We start from the raw sequence: 18,414 nt of genomic DNA, 5'->3' as shown, positions 1-18,414 counted from the left end.
CCTAGCAATGTAACCATTACATCATCTGTTAGTCCCAATCAATCTTTTTTTAAAGTTTATTTATTTATTTCTCTCATGAGTGAAGAGGAGAGAGAGAGAGAGAGAGAGAGAGAAAGAGAGAGAGAAAGACAACCCCACCAATGTCTCAATGCCACAATCCACTTTCAGCCTCAACCAGCCCTGTATTATGGGTATGCCCAGTGTACTCAGGGAAGGAGGTCCTTGGATGCGAACCCAGCCTTACTGAGCATCACATCTTGTTACAATGCCACTGTGTGGCCTCTAAAGTGATCATTTTTTTAAACTAAAACATTGTTAAAAAGCATTACATAAATAGCTTACTGTTTTTATTCTGTAAAAGAAATTATAGAACATTATTATTATCTTTTGATAATAAAAATAATTTTGTTAGTATCTCAGCCTTGTCCCTTGCTGACATCTTATTCTGTAGCTAGTCCTATCAGTATAAAACTAGTTACAGTTATCTGAGCATACTGTATTGTTTTCTGCTTCTGGATCTTTATATATGATGGAACTCCAGCTAGGAATGCATTTTCTTGCATAGTAAATGCCCATGCCATACTCTCTACCACAGTTCAGGAATGATCTCCCTTGATCAGTTCTTTTACTCCCAATTAGGATGCTCATTCCCTGCTGGGCTCCATGTATTCTATATACGTTCTTATTGTAATTCTCACATGGTTTCAAAATGATTTGTTCAGTGTTCTTCTCCCAGATAGGTTTTATGAACTTATTGCAGGAAAAGATTATCTCCTATTTGTGATAATATCCTGAGTGTGAAAAAGAGAGATGCAATATACAGTCACCAAATTCATTGGTGAATAAATGTATGACTCAATGAATAAACGAGCAATGACTTATACATATATACCTTTGATTCCTAGGAACATTGGCTAGTACTGAAAGAAATGTGAAGAAATATAAAATGGGGCCACTTCCTGAAAGTACTTCGAAGATGTGATATAACAACACCGAATTATATGAGACCCAGAAAATGATTCCTAGATAATATTTTTTAAAGAAAGAAAGCTTCTCCTTTTCAAAAATGCAGTCTGTTATAAAAGTCTGTGTAAGATGGAAAAATACTTTAAAAAAAGCAGAACTCTGAGGTTAAAGAAAAGTCAGCAAATGTGCTTCAGTACGCCCTGCGTAGGGCATAGTGAAAACACCTAGTTGCCTGCTATTACTAATGGTGACTTCTCAGTTTCAGTATTCAGAGGATGACCTGCCCTTGACTGTGTAGTCTGTTCCACAGGAAACCACCTCTCTAACTGCTGCTTTCTGCTTTCTCTTCAGCCAACACCCAAAGCCGCTATCAGATGTCATGGAGATGAAACTTCACAAGGTAGGTGAAAAGAAAACAGGAACAAATGCATTTTAGAACAATTAAGTGAAGGCATTGGCCAAGAACAATAGGAAGCATCACCTTGCAGGGCTCTTATTTGGGGTATAGAGGGACATAGAGCCCTTATTTATATGGGATCATATGTGTGTGATGTGAATGAAATGAGACAGAACCTGTGTTCCCAAGACAGAACCAAGTTATGTTGTCTAGAGGAGAGGAAATGCTTTGTTTTTTTTGACTGTTAGATTATCAAATTTTAAAATCCAAATGATTGTTAGAGTATAACTGAAATTTTGACTGCTATATTTTTAGACTTTTTTCCTCTTTTAAAATTTTTTGAAAAATTCCTTATAAAAATCTAATTTTAACCCCAAGACACAAAATAAAATTTAATTAATTAGTAGTTCTGCAGAAATAAAGGCCTTACTACATAGCAGGCATTCTCTGGATTTATTTATTTATATATCCCATCAGAAGCTTTAATCCTTTTTTTTTTTTTGGAGAGGTTTTTTTTGCTATAGGACGCATGCGCTCGCCAGCCAGACAGAGACATAGAGACAGAAAGCGAGAAATCACCCCCCAGAGGGGATGGTCATGCCACAATCCCTTCTCCTCCATTCTCCTCTCGGGATCTTGGGCACGCACGCACATGCACCCGGCGTGAGTTTTAAGCCACTGGGTCTAGGACGCGAACTGCGGTCGACTATGTGGGAGTCCAGCGACATAGCCATTATGCTAACTGCTGGTTCCCAAGAAGCTTTAATCTTGAAGTGGAATCAGTATCATGCCTAAGATTTTTCCTAGTCTCTCTTGGCAAATACAGAGAACATGGCTCTTTTAAATAAATATTTTATAATAATCTAAAAATGCTATGTTTTGGTAGAAGTAGTTTTTCATATGATGTAAGTATTAGGTTATTAAGAGTTTCTTAAGCTTTTTAGATAAAAGGGCAGCAGAGATTTGCATAGGTGCGTGTAGTTTTTATTCCTTAAGAATTGGCCTCCCCACTGACTTTTAGCATCCCCCTCCCTTTTTCTTCCTGGTTTTTGCCATACAGAGAGAGACAGAGAAAGTGAGAAATCTCCCCCAAGAGGAATGGCCACACTGCAATCTGTTCTCTTCCATTTACTTCTTGGGATTTGGAGCACATGCAAGTACCCTATATGATTTCAAGACATCATGTCTGGACTTGAACCCATGGTCAGCCATGAGGCCTTTGTGTATTCTCCAAACCAGTCTTATTTTCTCCCTTTTTTTTCTCCCTTTTTCTTCCTTATAGAATGTACGATGTCAATTAAGGTGCTAAGACCAGAAATATTGAAAAAAGATAGGACAATAATGATTTAAAACAAGTTCATTTAGCTTTGATCATTACCCATTTTATACATTTTTATTGATTTAAGTTGTTTTATTATAATTATAGTTGAGAGTCAGTGTTAAAACCTAGTTAGCTAAAAGATCATTTTCTTCTGTCCTAGAAAATTTGACCTCATATTGATATGTGTTGGGCCTGTTAGCCTCTTATCCTAAGAACTTTGTATTGACACTTGATTTGGAGCCCTCAGTTCTAGCCAGAGCACTTACTATTCCAGAGGTCACTGGACCTGAAAATACATCAGAATTTCATTTTTTATTCTCAGCCTCAAGATTTTTTTTTTTTTTTGAGAGGTTTTTGCTATAGCACGCATGCGCTCATCAGAAAGACAGAGAGATAGAGAGGCAGAAAGCGAGAAATCACCCCTTGGGGGGTATGGCCATGCTGCAATTCTATCTCCTCCATTCTCCTCTCGGGATCTTGGGCACACACGCACATGTACCCGCTGTGAGTTTAAGTCACTGGGTCCGGGACTCGAACTGCAGTTGACTACACGGGAGTCCAGCAACACAGCCATTAGGCCAACTGCTGGTCCCAATTCTCAGCCTCATTTTCTGTTCACTGTGAAACATTTCTGTTTCCTACTAGTTGACCTAATATCCAGATCTGTGTTTGGCACACATAATAAACTAACAAAAATGTTTGCATTTGTATAACTTTTATGTACAAAGGTTTTATTTTCCTAATGTGTTTTCAAGTTATGAGTCTATTTTTAAAAAAGCAGACTCAGGGACCAGCAGTTAGAGTTATGGCTATGTCACTGGACTCCCATGTAGTTGACCGCGGTTCCAGTCTCGGACCTGGTGGCTTAAAACTCGCACCATGCACGTGTGCATTCGTGCCCAAGATCCCGAGAGGAAAATGGAGAAGAAGAGATTGTGGCGTGGCCATTCCCCCTGGGGAGTGATTTCTTGCTTTCTGTCTTTCTGTCTCTCTGGCGAGTGCATGCACCCCCCCCCCCCCAAAAAAAAAAAGCAGACTCAAATTGCTGACAAACAGCTGCCTATGTTCTGGAGTCCCATTGCCTTCGCTTACAGACTGTCTGTGCTTGCAGACTGCTTGTAGAAACATGAACTGTGATAGCCTCCTGGAGACTAATCCAGCAAAATCTGTGATTGTTTACTGGCATTTTCTAAAGTTCCTACCACAGCCTATCAAGACCTGCATCATCTGGACGGTAGCCAAGATATCTGTCTGACTCCTTTACCTACTTATCTTTCATTGTACATCAGCCACAATGGCATCTCAGTCTCAATCACTCTAAACATGCTCTGCTGCCAGAACTCTGGAGCTTGCTGTTACTTCTGACCTCACTGCTCTGCTCCTAGCATTCCTCATGTCTTACTTGCTCAAGTTATTCAGGTTTCTGAGCACGTAGCTCCTCAGTGAGGTCTCCCCTGACTCCCTGGTCTAAAGGAATAAGTAGCTTCCTATAACTTTTTCTTGCTTTATTTAGCTTTGTAAAAATAAGGCATATGTTACACATGAAATTATTGCTTGTTCCCTCCACTAGCATGGATGTTCTATGAGTGGAGACTTTTTTATGTTCACTGCTCTAAGTCTAGAGTTGAACAGGTACATAGGAAGCATTGAACAAAGACCTACTTCGTGAATTAAGTATTTATGATAGCAAATGAATAAAAAATAAACAGAGAGTGCCCACCAGAAAAAAAGTGGTTGGATAATTGTCATAGGTCAGTAACATGAAGTATTATACAGTCATTGAGAAGAACAGAATTAAATCTACATCACTGAGGGATTTCTAAAAGTTATTATTAAGTAAGAAGTGATCATGACGAAACATGTATATAATTGGACTTTGAACATCGATCCAACCTTCTATCTCTATCTATCTACTAATGTATCTTCTATTGATTGTCACATAATTCCATGAGAATGGGTGCACGCATCTAGGAAAAAGTGTGTAGGTGATTGTTGAGCAGGGTATGGAAAAGGGAGTGAGAGGGTTGCAAGTTGGCTGAAAGGAACTGAAAATGGTTGCCAATGGGAAATGGAGCTTCACTTGCTTCTACTTGATACACTTCATAGCCACTTGAGTCAATCTCCACTGATACACTACAGTGACTTAGTATCGCACTCTGATTCCTGGTGGCTAACGTGGCCCTGTGAATTACTCTCCTTCACAATTCCATATTGCCTCTCTGCTATGCTAGAGCAACGATTACAGGAGGTGGGCTCAGGTTTGCCTACCACTAGGAATTTCTGCATTTCCTGATGTTCTTTACTTTTGATTCTCACCTATGAGTCTTTGATGCTCTTGAGGTTCTTACCTATACTTTTGTGAGATTCTGAGGAAAAAGAATGAAATTGATTCTAGACAGCTTAGGCTTTTGTGGTTCACTAGGGCCCATAAAACTAGAGCCAGGGAAGCCTTCTGGCTGGGAAGACATCACCACTGAGTCACTGGTAATATATTTCAAATACATAAAAAAAAAAAAAATGTGTGGAGCCCTGGGATGGAAAGTTAGAGAAATAGTATCAAGCTAAAAGCAATTAACATCCTGAAAATAAAGTGACACTGTCTTAGAAATGTAAAAAAAGGCAAAGACTCTTTACATTTTGAATTATTAAGAATACAGTTAAACACCATAAAACCTATTAATTTTTAGGGTAAGAATCGAATCCTCCCCTTTATCATGACTTCCAGTTGTCTGACATTTCGTATTCACTAGTCTGGCTGTGTTTTCTACTGGCTGTAAGGATAGGGTTATGTATTTTTTTCACTGACCTTGGATGACAATTTTCAGGCACCCATCCATCTTCACTTTAAGTAGAATAATTTAGAAATATTAGTTTTAAATGTACACTTCCTGGAAGGAATGTAAAGATTTCATAGTGCTTTTGATTTGAGAAGAAGGTATGAATGATTTTTCTTATAAACATATTATTTCTGTCTTTGTAGGGTTTCTAGCTTATTATTATTTTAAAGAGGGGCATTAGTGGTATAAATGGGGAAAACATTAAAAATGAACCTAGTACAAGAAGAAACTAGGCAAACCCATGTCATAAGCCATTTTGAATATTATGGAATTAACTTAAAGATTAATTATTTTTTCTGAGAGAAGAAAAAGATACATAAATCCTAAAGTTGGGAAAAAGAAATCCTGAGTCAGTTTCTCTGAGTTTTAGGATTTCTTGAAGCACTTTTCTTCACTAACATATTTAAAAAAACAAGTTCTTTTCTTTGTCAAAATACACATAATGTGAAGAGGAGATGTAGGGGTAGTGATGGACTAATGCAGTCTAAGAATTTTGATGGATAACATGCATGCTTAAAAGTCACCAAAGAGCAACGAATTGCAGTTATTTCATGAAAAATGGTGAGCTTTGCCAATCACTTGTTTAAGACAGAAATGTATTAATTATATAAACTAGTGGAGAGCACATAAAACATATAACTATATAAATAAATGCAAGTACTCTTTTATCATCCTTTTAAAAGTAGGATTGAAGGTATCAGAAGTTTATAAGTTTATGAAGACCTTTCAGTGTCTTTTGCTTTAGGTTAACTCCTCTGTAAAATAGTTTTTTTTGTTTTGTTTTGTTTTGTTTTTTATGTGTGTGTGTGTGTGTGTGTGTGTGTGTGTGTGTGTGTGGTTTGCAGTGTCCTTTTCAAAATTAATGAACTAGACTTCTTGAATCTTAACGATGCTGAAAGTCCATATTGTTGAATTATGGGGAAAGTTTGTATCTGTTGATTAACTGAGAAGCTCGCTTTCACTATTAACATACAACAGTAATTCCAGTCATGAGTTCTGATAAAACTCAGTATAGATATTAGACATCGGCTCAGTAACTTGAAAGGTTTTTATAGAGAGGACTCTCCAGTACCCTGAGGTCTTGCTTAATAGTGAAATCTAACATCTTTACCCTTTCTAAAATCTTTAAAACACAATTAAATAATGTATTTTAATCTTATTAGTAGAGAAAATAGTGGAGAAAAGTAGTAGTGGAAAGTGTATTGACTAATTATGATAGCTTTTCATCTTGGACACCTAAGGTCACCTTTGGAGAAACTCCAGAGTAATTGAAATGAAGGCCTAGCAGGTTCTTCTATGTATTATGTGTCTGCTAGGCAGCATGCTCAGAAGCTTACTAATGGACAACTGTTGAAGATTATATTCTTTATCAGAGTCTTTGAACTATCCACCTCATACTCAGAGTCGCTCCACTAAGATTTATAATTTTTTACCCCTGTATTAACATGACATGAATATATTGTGTCTTTTTTTGCATAGAAAAATATGTCATGACTTTTCCGACCACCCAATAATCCATTTCTAGTAAACCTCCACCAAATAATACTAAACAGGATGTCTTTTTTTTCTTAAACTGTATATATGTACTGATGTCAAGTTATTTAATAAATGATAGCAAGTGCCAAGAAAATACTTATAAAAATAATTGTATTTAGAGAGCTCTCTAAATGTTTTCATATAGTGAACACAAACCTCAAGAAAAAAAGAAAAATAAGCATTACTGAAAATAAAATGAGCAGTCAGCAATTTTTTATATGTGAATATGGAAATCCTTGAATAGACTTCTGTAAAATTAATACCTTGAAAGCTACTATGCAATAAAACTTTTAAGTTTTTATTTTATAAACCACCTACTACTTATCTCATATAAAAAGTTAATTTGTATAAACATTTAATTTCTGTACCATCTCTTAATCCCATTCTCTTTTGTATTCACTCTTCTTATACATATGCATACACATTTTTTTCTTTAGCAAATACAAACATAAAATATTTTGTGAAATTTGAAAATTGAGGTTCAAATAAAATTTCAGGTTGTAACAGGTACAAGCACTTCACTTTTATTTAGAAAATGCAAAGGAAGTATTCCTAAGAAATGAAAAAGTAATGGATTATATAGACTAATTTAACAATTATGTAATGACATGAATACAAATTATGTACAATTTGTTACTCATAAACTGTTATTTAGATGAAGAATTTAGTCAGTGAGTAATTTTATCTGAAAATTGAGAGAAATTGCTTTTCTTTCATTTTTTTGAGAGTTTTTTTTTTTTTTTTTTTTTTTGCTATAGGGCACATGTGCGTGCCAGAAAGACAGAGACAGAGAGATAGAAAATGAGAAATCACCCCCCAGGGGGGATGGCCACGCCACAATCCCTTCTCCTCCATTCTCCTCTTGGGATCTTGGGCACGCACGCACATGTGCCCGGTGTGAGTTTTAGCCGCCGGGTCTGGGGCTTAAACCATGGTCGGCTACATGGGACTTCAGTGACATAGCCATTATGCTAACTGCTGGTTCCGAAATTGCTTTTATTTCTTCAGAACACTAAGACATATTCTTCTAGGAGTAGCAGCTACATAAATAAAGCATTTCTAAGTCCTCTGGATTACCTAACCACTAAATGGACCTCACGGTAGTAATATTTTGAACTTTGTCCAAAGAAGTTTAAAATTCAGAGTGGCTACATTTTAAGTTGGTTTCATCTATAACCGTGGTAAAAAAAATGCTAGAAACCGGTCTTCTGTAAGTTCCCGTATAATGCTGTATCGTGTAGTTGCAGATACTACATTAATTTACTTTTGTTTACTTTCAACTAGACAGGATGTTCAATATGAGATTAATGTAGAGCAGGCCCTGGCTCCAAGCCAAGTGAGTTCGTACCCTTTCTTACATTTTACTCTCTAATGCTTTTCCCACAGCTTTTGTGTACTGCCCCATGACTGACAAGCCCAAGTTATATATGTTTTTCTTTGTTTTTCTGAAAACTTCCTCTCAAGTAAACTTGTTAAAAATGGAACAGGTTGTCTGATTGTCACATTATTTGCTAAGGTCTGTCCTTTGCAAACGGTCTTGTTTATTGTTGAATAGACACTAAACCACTAACTAAGAAGGACATATTTTCTTGACCTGTGTCTTCTAGGTACAGTAGGAGTTAGCCAAGAAACTGAGGTGGACAGGGAGTTTTGGCTTCAAGAACAGTCTTTATTTCAAGGAAATGGAAATAATTTAGAGACAAGCTGAAAATGTGAGTGAAGATAAGACTGTTCAGGAAGAAGTTAGAAAAGGAAGAATGTCGAAAATAAAACCATACAAATTCACTATCAATTTGTTTTTGTTTTTGTTTTTATTTTTTAGTTTTGCTATAGGGTGTGTGCACTTGCCTGAAAGAGACAAAATAAAAAGATGGGTAAAAGTATGCTTAATTGACAAAAAATGAGAAGCTATTTGCTGATGATAATGTATATAGTAATATCCTTGTCTTGACTGACATGGTATTTGTGTTGGAAAAAGAAATGTATACTGTAAAGACGTGATAAAATGTAAATTAAACTTAATAAGTAAATTTTTTAAAAAAAGAGACAAAATAGAGAGGAGGAGAAGGGAAGTAAGAAAGCACTCTCTGAGAGAATGGCCACGCTGCAATCTCTTCTGCTCCATTCTCCTCTCAGGATTCTGGGCACACATACACATGGCTTGCAGTATTCTTCAAGGCACTGGGCCTGGGACTCCAACCACACAGTCACCCATGTGGGATCCAGCTGCTTTAACTGCTACACCACTGGTTAGCCTGCAAATTCACAAGTTAGACTGACAAGGAAAATTCAGACTCTGAGAAGAAATAACTTGCAAAATAAGAGAAGATTGTGTATCAGTAGCAGGTGTTGTGGGGGTTAAGGGGAATTATGAGAAGAACGGAGCCATCTGCAGCTCAAATGTTGTAGCGACCTCAAGGAACAGGAGAACAGAAAGTTGCTCAGGGAAACTGACCACTGAGATTTCATGGTGAGATTTGAGAAGTCGCAGAGAGCTGGCATGGCTGAGAGGAATGTGAAGTGAAGATGGTAAGCACATGCGACACTTCCAGAGGCACTGGGCATGGAGAGACAGAATTAAAAGTTTTAGTGGAAGAGAAAGTTCAGGGAAGAAACATTTGATTTTCTGAGTTCTGGAAATAAAATTTCATTTCTGATATACATACATGAATTTCATCTCAAATATTCCTGGAAAATTGAGATGTTTTCAGAGCTATTGCTTTAAGATGACAAAAATAGAGATAAACAAAATTAATTTAAACAGTCACTTGGAATAATTTACATTAAGCTTAGATACAAATATTTACTTATTTTTGAACTCTAATAAGCTTAATTTAGGATCTACTGGCACATGTTTTTACAAATGCCAATTAAAATGGCAATTTTCACATTATCATTTCTATGAATATTTTATATTCTGTGTTTCACTGATGACATGTATCGTGTATAGTGCTGTTAGCGTTAAGTAAGAATGCTCATGCAGCTTCAGATTATGCTAGTGCATTTCATAGACATCGACGACATATTTCAGTAAAATAGGGAATTAAAAATGGAACTTTTATAGATACTAGGATTAGAGAAATTAGAATTCTTTTAATAATAGTATTAGGTTTTATGGACTTATGAATAGATAAAAGTATAAGAAGTCACAAAAATGTCAATTTACAAACTGTCTTAAATAAATATGTATTTCTTTTGGCTCAACCTGCAGTGAACAAAATGATGATCAGGCACTTCCAAACAACTTAAGAAAACAGAGCAATTTGTCATGCCTCTTAATTTTAAACTTCATTTTGGTATGTTTAAGGCAGTATTCTGGGATCACGTCTCTTTTCCAACTAATCTCTCCCTAGATGATTTTATTCATTTCCTAAGTTTGGTGTACCATGTATATATACAAAAGACGACAAATACAACTTCTACAAACTCATGTATCTACTTCCTTTTCCGGCCCCTCCCTCCTCCTCTGTCATTCCTCTCCCCACCACACTTCCTCCTTTCCCTCTTCCCCTCCTCCTCCTCTTCCTCTTTCTTCCAGCAGCTTAATTGAAGATAACTGACATATAACACACTGCCTGGATCATGGGCACACACAGGCCTAGTATATTCAGGAACGTCTCTAGATACGAATCCAGAACTCTCGCATGTGAGTAGCCAGGCAGACCACCATGATTTTTTTTTTTTTTTTGGCTCGTGAGCTCACCAGTAAGACAGAGAGAGGCAGAGAGAAAGCAAGAAATCACCCCTTAGAGTCCTGGCCATGCCACAGTCCCTTCTCCTCCATTCTCCTCTCAGGATCTTGGGCACACATGCACACATGCCCAGCATGAGTTTAAGCCACTGGGTCTGGGACTTGAGCCATGGTCGACTACATGGGAGTCCAGCAACATAGCTATTACACCAATTGCTGGTCCCATAGATCATCACGTTTTATGCTGCACTACTGTCTGGTCTTCCACTGCCAATTTAAAACATACAATTTGGTAAGTTTTGATATACGTATGTGTTTGCTCATAAAACCATCACCACAAACAAAATAGCAAATGTAATGATCACCTAAATGTTTCTTCATGCTTTTTGTAATTGTACCCATTTGCCCCACCCCCTTGTGAGTTCCTAGGCTTGAAGAGACAATAAATCTTTATACATTAGCTTGCATTTCTGGAATTTTATGTAAGTGGAATGATTTGATATGATGGATGAAATGTTTCTGTATTATTTAGAAGGTTTTCAGGCTACAGATTTAGGTGACAAAATACAAATAAGTTTAATTTAAATAGTCCCTTAAAGGGACCAGCAAATGCATAGCGGTTATGTTGCTGGATTTCCACATGGTCAACCGCATTTCGAGTCCCAGACTGAGTGACTAGAAACTCATGCTGGACATGTGTGTGTGCATGCCCAAGATCCCTGGAGGAGAATGGAGAAGGGTTTGTGGCATGGAAATTTCCCCCAAGGGTGATTTGTCATGTTCCTTCTCACTGTATCTGTTTCATTCTCTCTCCAGTGAGCACATGCATCCTCATGCAAAAACTTCTAAAATTCTTTTAAATAAAAGACCTGAATTGTCTTTTAAAATAATTTCTTAATAATTTTTTTATCTGACTTTTTTCACTCTAACCATTTTGAGATTCATTCATATTGTTGCATGCGCTAGTAATTCATTCCTTTTTGTGCTGAGCTATAGCATCCTATTGTATGAATCTACCCACAATTTATCTATTCATCAGTTGGTGGGCATTTCTGTTGTTTTCGGCTGGATCTCTTACAAAAGGCTGGAATAAAATTTTGCGAACAAGCCTTTGTATGGACAAATGTTTTGATTTGTGATTTATCTTGAAGTAATACCCAGGAATAGAATGGTTGGAATTATGATAGATATATGTTTATATTTTTAGAAAGTTGCTGTTTTCTGTTGTGGTTATACTATGTTTTATTCCTATCAGCAGTGTATGAGAGCTCCGATTGTTATCCTTGCTAACACTTGGTATGTTTTTTAGACTTTTGCCATAAAGTGCATGCACTCACTGGAGAGAAAGAGAGAGAAAGTGAGAAATAACAGCCCCGGGGTGGGGAGAGGGAGGCAGTTGCAAAGTCCCTGCTCCTCCATTCCCTTCTCAGGATTTTGGGCACCTTTGTGCCCATACCCAGCGTAAGTTTTGAACTGCCAGATTCACAATTTGAACCACAGAGTTGGCCAAGTGAGATCCAGCCTTCTTAAATTCTATGCCACTTGCTAACCCCAGTCAGTATTTTAATTCTGACCTGAAGTGACCTAATTGTGGTTTTATTTGACTTATTCTTAATAACAAAAGATGTTTTTTATGTGCTCATTTGCTGTCTATATTCATTTTTGTTGAACTGTTTATTCAAGTCTTCTATCTAATTTTAAATTGCTATTGTTTTCTTAATAGTGATTTTTGGAATACATAATATTATTTTTCTTCTGGAGAGCCATGCTTTGAAAATAACTTCTCCCAGTCTGTGTATTATCTGTTCATTGTCTTTCTAAAAACAGTTTTCTTTCATTTTGATGAAGTAAAATGAACCAATTTTCCATTTTTTTGCATCATGCTTCTGGTATCTAAAAAATTATTTAAAATTATTAGTCTAAATCAGGAAAACAAAGTTTTTTTTTTTTTGAGAGGTTTTTGCTATAGGGCACGTGCACTCGCCAGAAAGACAGGGAGAGATAGAGAGACAGAAAGCGAGAAATCACCCCCCGGGGGGATGGCCACGCCGCAATCCCTTCTCCTCCATTCTCCTCCCGGTATCTTGGGCACGCACACACACACGTCTGGCATGAGTTTTAAGCCACCGGGTCTGGGACGCGAACCATGGTCCACTACGGGGGAATCCAGCAACATAGCTCTTACGCTAACTGCTGGTCCCTGTAACTGTTTTTTGAAAGACTATCTTTCGTCCATTGAATTGCCTTTTCACACATGCCAGATATAGTTATCTATATATTCATGGGTCTTTTTCTGCATTGTTTATTTTGTTCCATTGATCTATTTGTGTATTTTAAAAATTTTTACTTTTTTAATATTTAATCAATGTATATATAGTACGGCATATATTTGTGGTTTTTTTTTTTTTTTTTTTGCAGAGGGTTTTGCATTAGGGGCTTTTCGCTCACCAGACAGACAGAGAAAGACAGAGAGACAGAAAGCGAGAAACACCCCCTAAGGGGGGATGGCCACGCCACAATCCTTTCTCCTCCGTTCTCTCGGGATCTTGGGCATGCACGCACACGTGTCTGGTGTGAGTTTTAAGTCACCGGGTCTGGGACGTGAACTGCTGTCAACTACCTGGGAGTCCAGCGACATAGCCATTACGCTAACTGCTGGTTCCTATTTGTGTATTTTTATGACAAAACCATACTGCCATGATTATCAAAATTTACATTCATCTTAAAATCAGGTTGTCTCAATCTTTATAATCAACTTTGTTTTTATTTTGTAAAGTAGTTTTGTCTTTTTGAGGTCTTTAAACTTTCATATGAATTTTAAAATTAGTTCAGTAAAGCTCTCTATATTTATTTTTTTTAATCCACTTTCTCTCACTGTTTCCTACTGTTAATTCCTATCGCTATGTTTTCTTCAGTGACTAAACTATTGTTCATCAAACTCAGTGTATTTATCATCTTAGACATTATAATCTTCATCTCTAGAAGTTCTTTTTTACATTTTTATTTATTCATTTTAAATTAATTAATTAATTTACATTCATTCACTGAGCATTGTCACAGCTTACAAAATGTGATTTCCCATCCAGAATATATTGCATAATGCTTAATTATACATGTTGTCATCAATAATTTTCCATTTCTAGTTTCATATATATATGTTTATACATATATATTTTCCCCTATTTCTCACCCTCTGCCATTTCCCACCCTCCTCCCACACTATCTCAGATGTCTACAGTTGTTTTCCATTCCTTTTTCTCCCCAGATTTTATTGATTCACAAAATTTCTTAAATAATCTAACTACTTCCAATAGCAAGTTTGGCTGGTATATACATATCTGTGAATACATGTCTGCCTTTAGGTGTGAAACTCTGAATAGAATGAATATACTATAAGGTAGCACCTATCTGATGCTAGATAGCTTACTGTGGTCATTAAATAGCTATTTTTAAATATATTTTTCAATTTCAAGAAAAGCAGTTTTAGCTTTAATAAATCAAAGAAATGCTAAGGAGATTTGCTTACAACTAAAGGCAAGAAACAGGTTAGGACTCTGTTTAAATAGTAGGTACATGAACCTATTGGCAGCTCAAGTCAGGACAAAAATTCTTAAAACTGGAAAACAAAGCCTAGAAGAAAATCAGCAATGTTTTAATCAAAAGTTATAAAATTCTTTTTCACCAGTTTAGTCTCATGTACTCAAATTATCTTCTGTTGTGGTTTGATCTTCCCTATTCAGTTCTGGGATATAATATTCAACTCTAGACTTGTTCTTATGATTAAGTGGGCCATTTTCTTAGTTTTTGAACTCTTATTTCTGTGTGTCTGTATTTAATTTTCCTGGTATAACACTCCCTTGAGAATTTTTTGGAGATCTGGTCTGGTGTTGGTAAATTCTTTCAGGTTTTGTTTATCTGAGAATGTTCTTGTCTTTTCTTCCCATATGAAGGATAATCTTGCTGGGTACAGTATTCTTGGTTGAAATTGCTTTTCCCTTAACACTTTGAGTATATTTTCCCATTCTTTCTTTGCTCTCATTGTTTCTGATGAGAGGTCTGCTGTTAGCCTGATAGGATATCCTTTGTAGTTAATGTTTGGCAAGAAACTTGATGTTTCTCTCTTGCCAATCTTAGTATCTTGTCTTTGTCTGTGGTTTTGGTCAATCTGGCTATAATGTACCTTAGAGAAGATCTTCTTGAGTTGATTCTATTAGGGGTCTTTTGTATTTCTTGGGATTAGATCTTTGAATGTCTAGGTTTGGAAAGTTTTCTTCCAGGATTATCCATGCCTTTATGAGTCTTTTCACCTTCTGGGATACCAATTACCTGGATGTTTGAATGTTTGATGGTATCTAATATTTCTCGTTTATTATTCTCATTTTTTGGGACCATTTTCTCAGTCTTCATGGTGAATTTTTCTAGGGCAGCTATTCTATCTTCTGTATGATTCTATTTGAGATTCGATTTTCTATATGATCTGATCTGCTTTTAATACTTTCGAGGGAGGTTTGACTTCCTGTATTATAGTTTTTGTTTCTAACAGGTCCATTTGATTCTTTTTTTATAGTGTGCATTTCCTCTTTTAGATCTTGCAAGAATTTCTTCACCTCCTGGAATTCATCAGCTCCTTTTTCTTGCCTCTTCTGCAGTTCATTATCTCTCTTCTCTTCCATCTCTGTTAGCTTTGTAACTATGAATATTCTAAATTCCTTATCCTACATTTTCTTGAGTTTCATTGTACTGCCTGAGGATGAAGAAGAGTTATTCTTTTCCCTGGGAAGAAAAGTATTTTCTTGCTTTTCCATATTTCTTGTGACCTTGTGGCTTTGCCTTTTTTATATCTTACGTGTATCTACCTAGGTTTTTTAAATATGAAAAATACCCTTGCTTGCTGATTTTAACATTGGTGTAATTTCTGGGATGGTTTCAGTTGATTCATTTTGATTTCCTCCCTCTGTTTAAATTTTTCTTCTAAGGATTGTATTTTCCTGCTTTTTGGCATGCCTCATAATTTTTCAATTTCCAGATGCCAAATGCGCTCATCAGAGAGAGACAGAGTGCGAGAGGGAAAAAGCACCCCTACAGTGGGGTTACATTCTTTCTTCATTTCTCCATCTTGTTGGAATTGGGGCACTCATGCACACATGCCTGACATATTTTTCAAACTGCCAGGGCCTGTATTCAAACCATAGTTGGCCCTGTGAGATCTGGCTCCTTTAACTATGAAGCTATGGGACAAACTCCTATTTGGTAATTTTTTAAGAGGATTTTGCCTTAGAGTATGGGCACTCACTGGGGAGAGTTAAGAGAGAGAGAGAGAAACAGAGATAGTGAGAGGGAGAGTGAGAAATCAGCCCCCAGTGGGGATGGCCACATCACAATCCCTTCTTCTCCATTCTCTTCCCCAGATCTTGGGCACACATGTACATGCGACCCGTGTGAGTCTCAAGTCACTGGGTCCAGGACTGAAATCTGCAGTCAGCCATGTGGGAGTCCAGTGATGTCACTACTATGTCATCTCCTGGCCTCAGGTAATTTTTTTTTTTTTTGGAGAGGTTTTTGCTGTAGGGCACATGTGCTCGCCAGACAGACAGAGACAGAGACAGAAAGCGAGAAATCACCCCCCAGAGGGGATGGTCATGCCGCAATCCCTTCTCCTCCACTCTCCTCTCGGGATCTTGGGCACGCACGCACACGCGCCCGGCATGAGCTTAAGCCACCGGGTCCGGGACGTGAACCATGGTCGACTACGTGGGAGTCCAGCGACATAGCCATTACACTAACTGCTGGTTCCTGCCGCAGGTAATTTTTGATTGACTGCCAGGCATTGTGAATTTAACCTTATTGACAAATTGCTGGATATTTTTGTACTCCTAGAAGTAAATATTTTTGAGCTTTGTTCTGGAGTGTAGATATGTTACTTAGAAATTATTTGATACTTTCAACTTTTACTCTGAGAATTAGGTGGGAATGATATTTAGTATGAAGTATTTCCCAGTGATGAGGCATGATCCTTCAGAGTCTTTATCAATGCCTCTGAATCAGGATGTTTTCCAGTCTATTAGTGTGAACTGGACTATTAGCAGCCTTGTGTGAGCTCTAAGTACTATTTTCTTACATCTTTTCAGATGCTTTACCCCCTGCTTTTAAGCAGTATTCTCATGTGAGTGTGCCCTACTGAATACTTGAGGGGAGCTCTTTCAGATTTTTAGTTTGCTCTAAATGTAGCTCTCTCTTATCCAGGTTTTTTTTTTTTTTTTTTTTTTTTTTTTTTTTTTTTTTTTTTTTTTTTTTCTCTGCACTCTACTCCTTCTGGATCTCTGTGGACTCTTAGTTCCATGTCTTCAACTCAGGGTATCTACAAGGTTCTCACTCCCTGTGCCACCTTGTGGAAATTCTCTCCAAGATATAAACAAATCCTCTCTAGCTAGTTTCTTAATATCACTAATTGGATGATCCATAGTCATGTCAAACTTAATATATCCAAAGGAGAACCCTAACTTCTCTCCAAAAAGTTTTATTTTTCCTTTTTTTAAAAAAATCTTCTTAATAAAAGGCATCACCAACCACACAGATTTTCAAACTTGAAAGAAACAATTTTTAAATTTCTCCTCTGTCATGACCCATATACCTAATCCTTTAGTAAGTCACACATTATACCTCCAAATTATACATTCAACCCATTGACTTATACCCATCTGCATTTCAGTTATTCTATTCAGGGTACAATCACCTTTCACAAAATATATGCAGTAACCCATTAGTCTCCCTGCCTTCTCCTCTGCTTCCTCCTCTACCCTACCACAGTCCTTTATCACATAGAAGCATTCGGGTACTTTTAAAACTATGAAACAGAACAAATTATACTTCATTAAAATCCTTCAGAATACTTTTCATTACATATAAAATAAAAATCCACACTCCTTGCAATGTTCTACAGGTTACAAAATATTTTTTAAAAAAAAGATTTTTTTTTTTTGAGAGGTTTTTGCTATAGGGCACGTGCACTTGCCAGAAAGACAGACAGAGAGACAGAAAGTGAGAAATCACTCCTCAGGGGGGATGGCCACACCACAACCCCCTCTCTTCCAGTCTTTTTTCAGGATTTGGGGCATGCATGCACATACCTGATGTGAGTTTGAAGCCGCCATGTTCGAGACCTGAACTGCGGTCAATCATGTGGGAGTCCAGCGACATTACCATTACACCATCTGCTGGTTCCCATCTAAATCTTGACCTAAATAATACCTTTGCAGAATGTTATTTACTATCATAATACTCTGTTATCTCTATGGAATTTGATCATTTTGCAGCTAGATATTAGGTCATCTGAAAATACTCTTATTATAAAAATGTCAAAATTCTGGTATGTTAAACCTTTTTTAAAGAATTATTTTATTTAACTTTATTTATTTCCTTTAATTTGACCAGACACACACACACACACACACACACACACACAGAGAGAGAGAGAGAGAGAGAGAGAGAGAGGGCGAGGGCGATGGAGAGAGAGAGAGAGAGAGAGAGAGAAAGTGAGAAAGCAAGTCACCAGGTCCAGGACTCTAAACCCAGTTGGCCATGTGGGAGTCCAGTGCCCTTAATTACCGTACCACCTGCCAGCCCCTGAATGTTAAATCTTTAGTAACTAATATTAACCAGTTGCTGA

General features: G+C 37.0%; 1 long non-coding RNA gene across 1 annotated transcript in view; it reads left to right on the top strand.

Moving 5' to 3' along the window:
- Positions 1-1,156: 1,156 nt before the first annotated feature.
- LOC106735187 (uncharacterized) overlaps positions 1,157-18,414 on the top strand; it is a 34,524-nt gene continuing 17,266 nt past the window's right edge. Inside the window, exon 1 of the long non-coding RNA XR_001370598.2 lies at positions 1,157-1,366. This is a non-coding gene — a long non-coding RNA (uncharacterized LOC106735187). The remainder of the gene's footprint in view (positions 1,367-18,414) is intronic.

This window comes from Tupaia chinensis, unplaced genomic scaffold (assembly GCF_000334495.1).
Source record: "Tupaia chinensis unplaced genomic scaffold, TupChi_1.0 Scaffold000322_1, whole genome shotgun sequence".
Lineage (NCBI taxonomy): Eukaryota > Metazoa > Chordata > Mammalia > Scandentia > Tupaiidae > Tupaia > Tupaia belangeri.
Note: the sequence above shows the minus strand (reverse complement) of the source record. Positions and strands in the feature narration are given on the sequence as shown.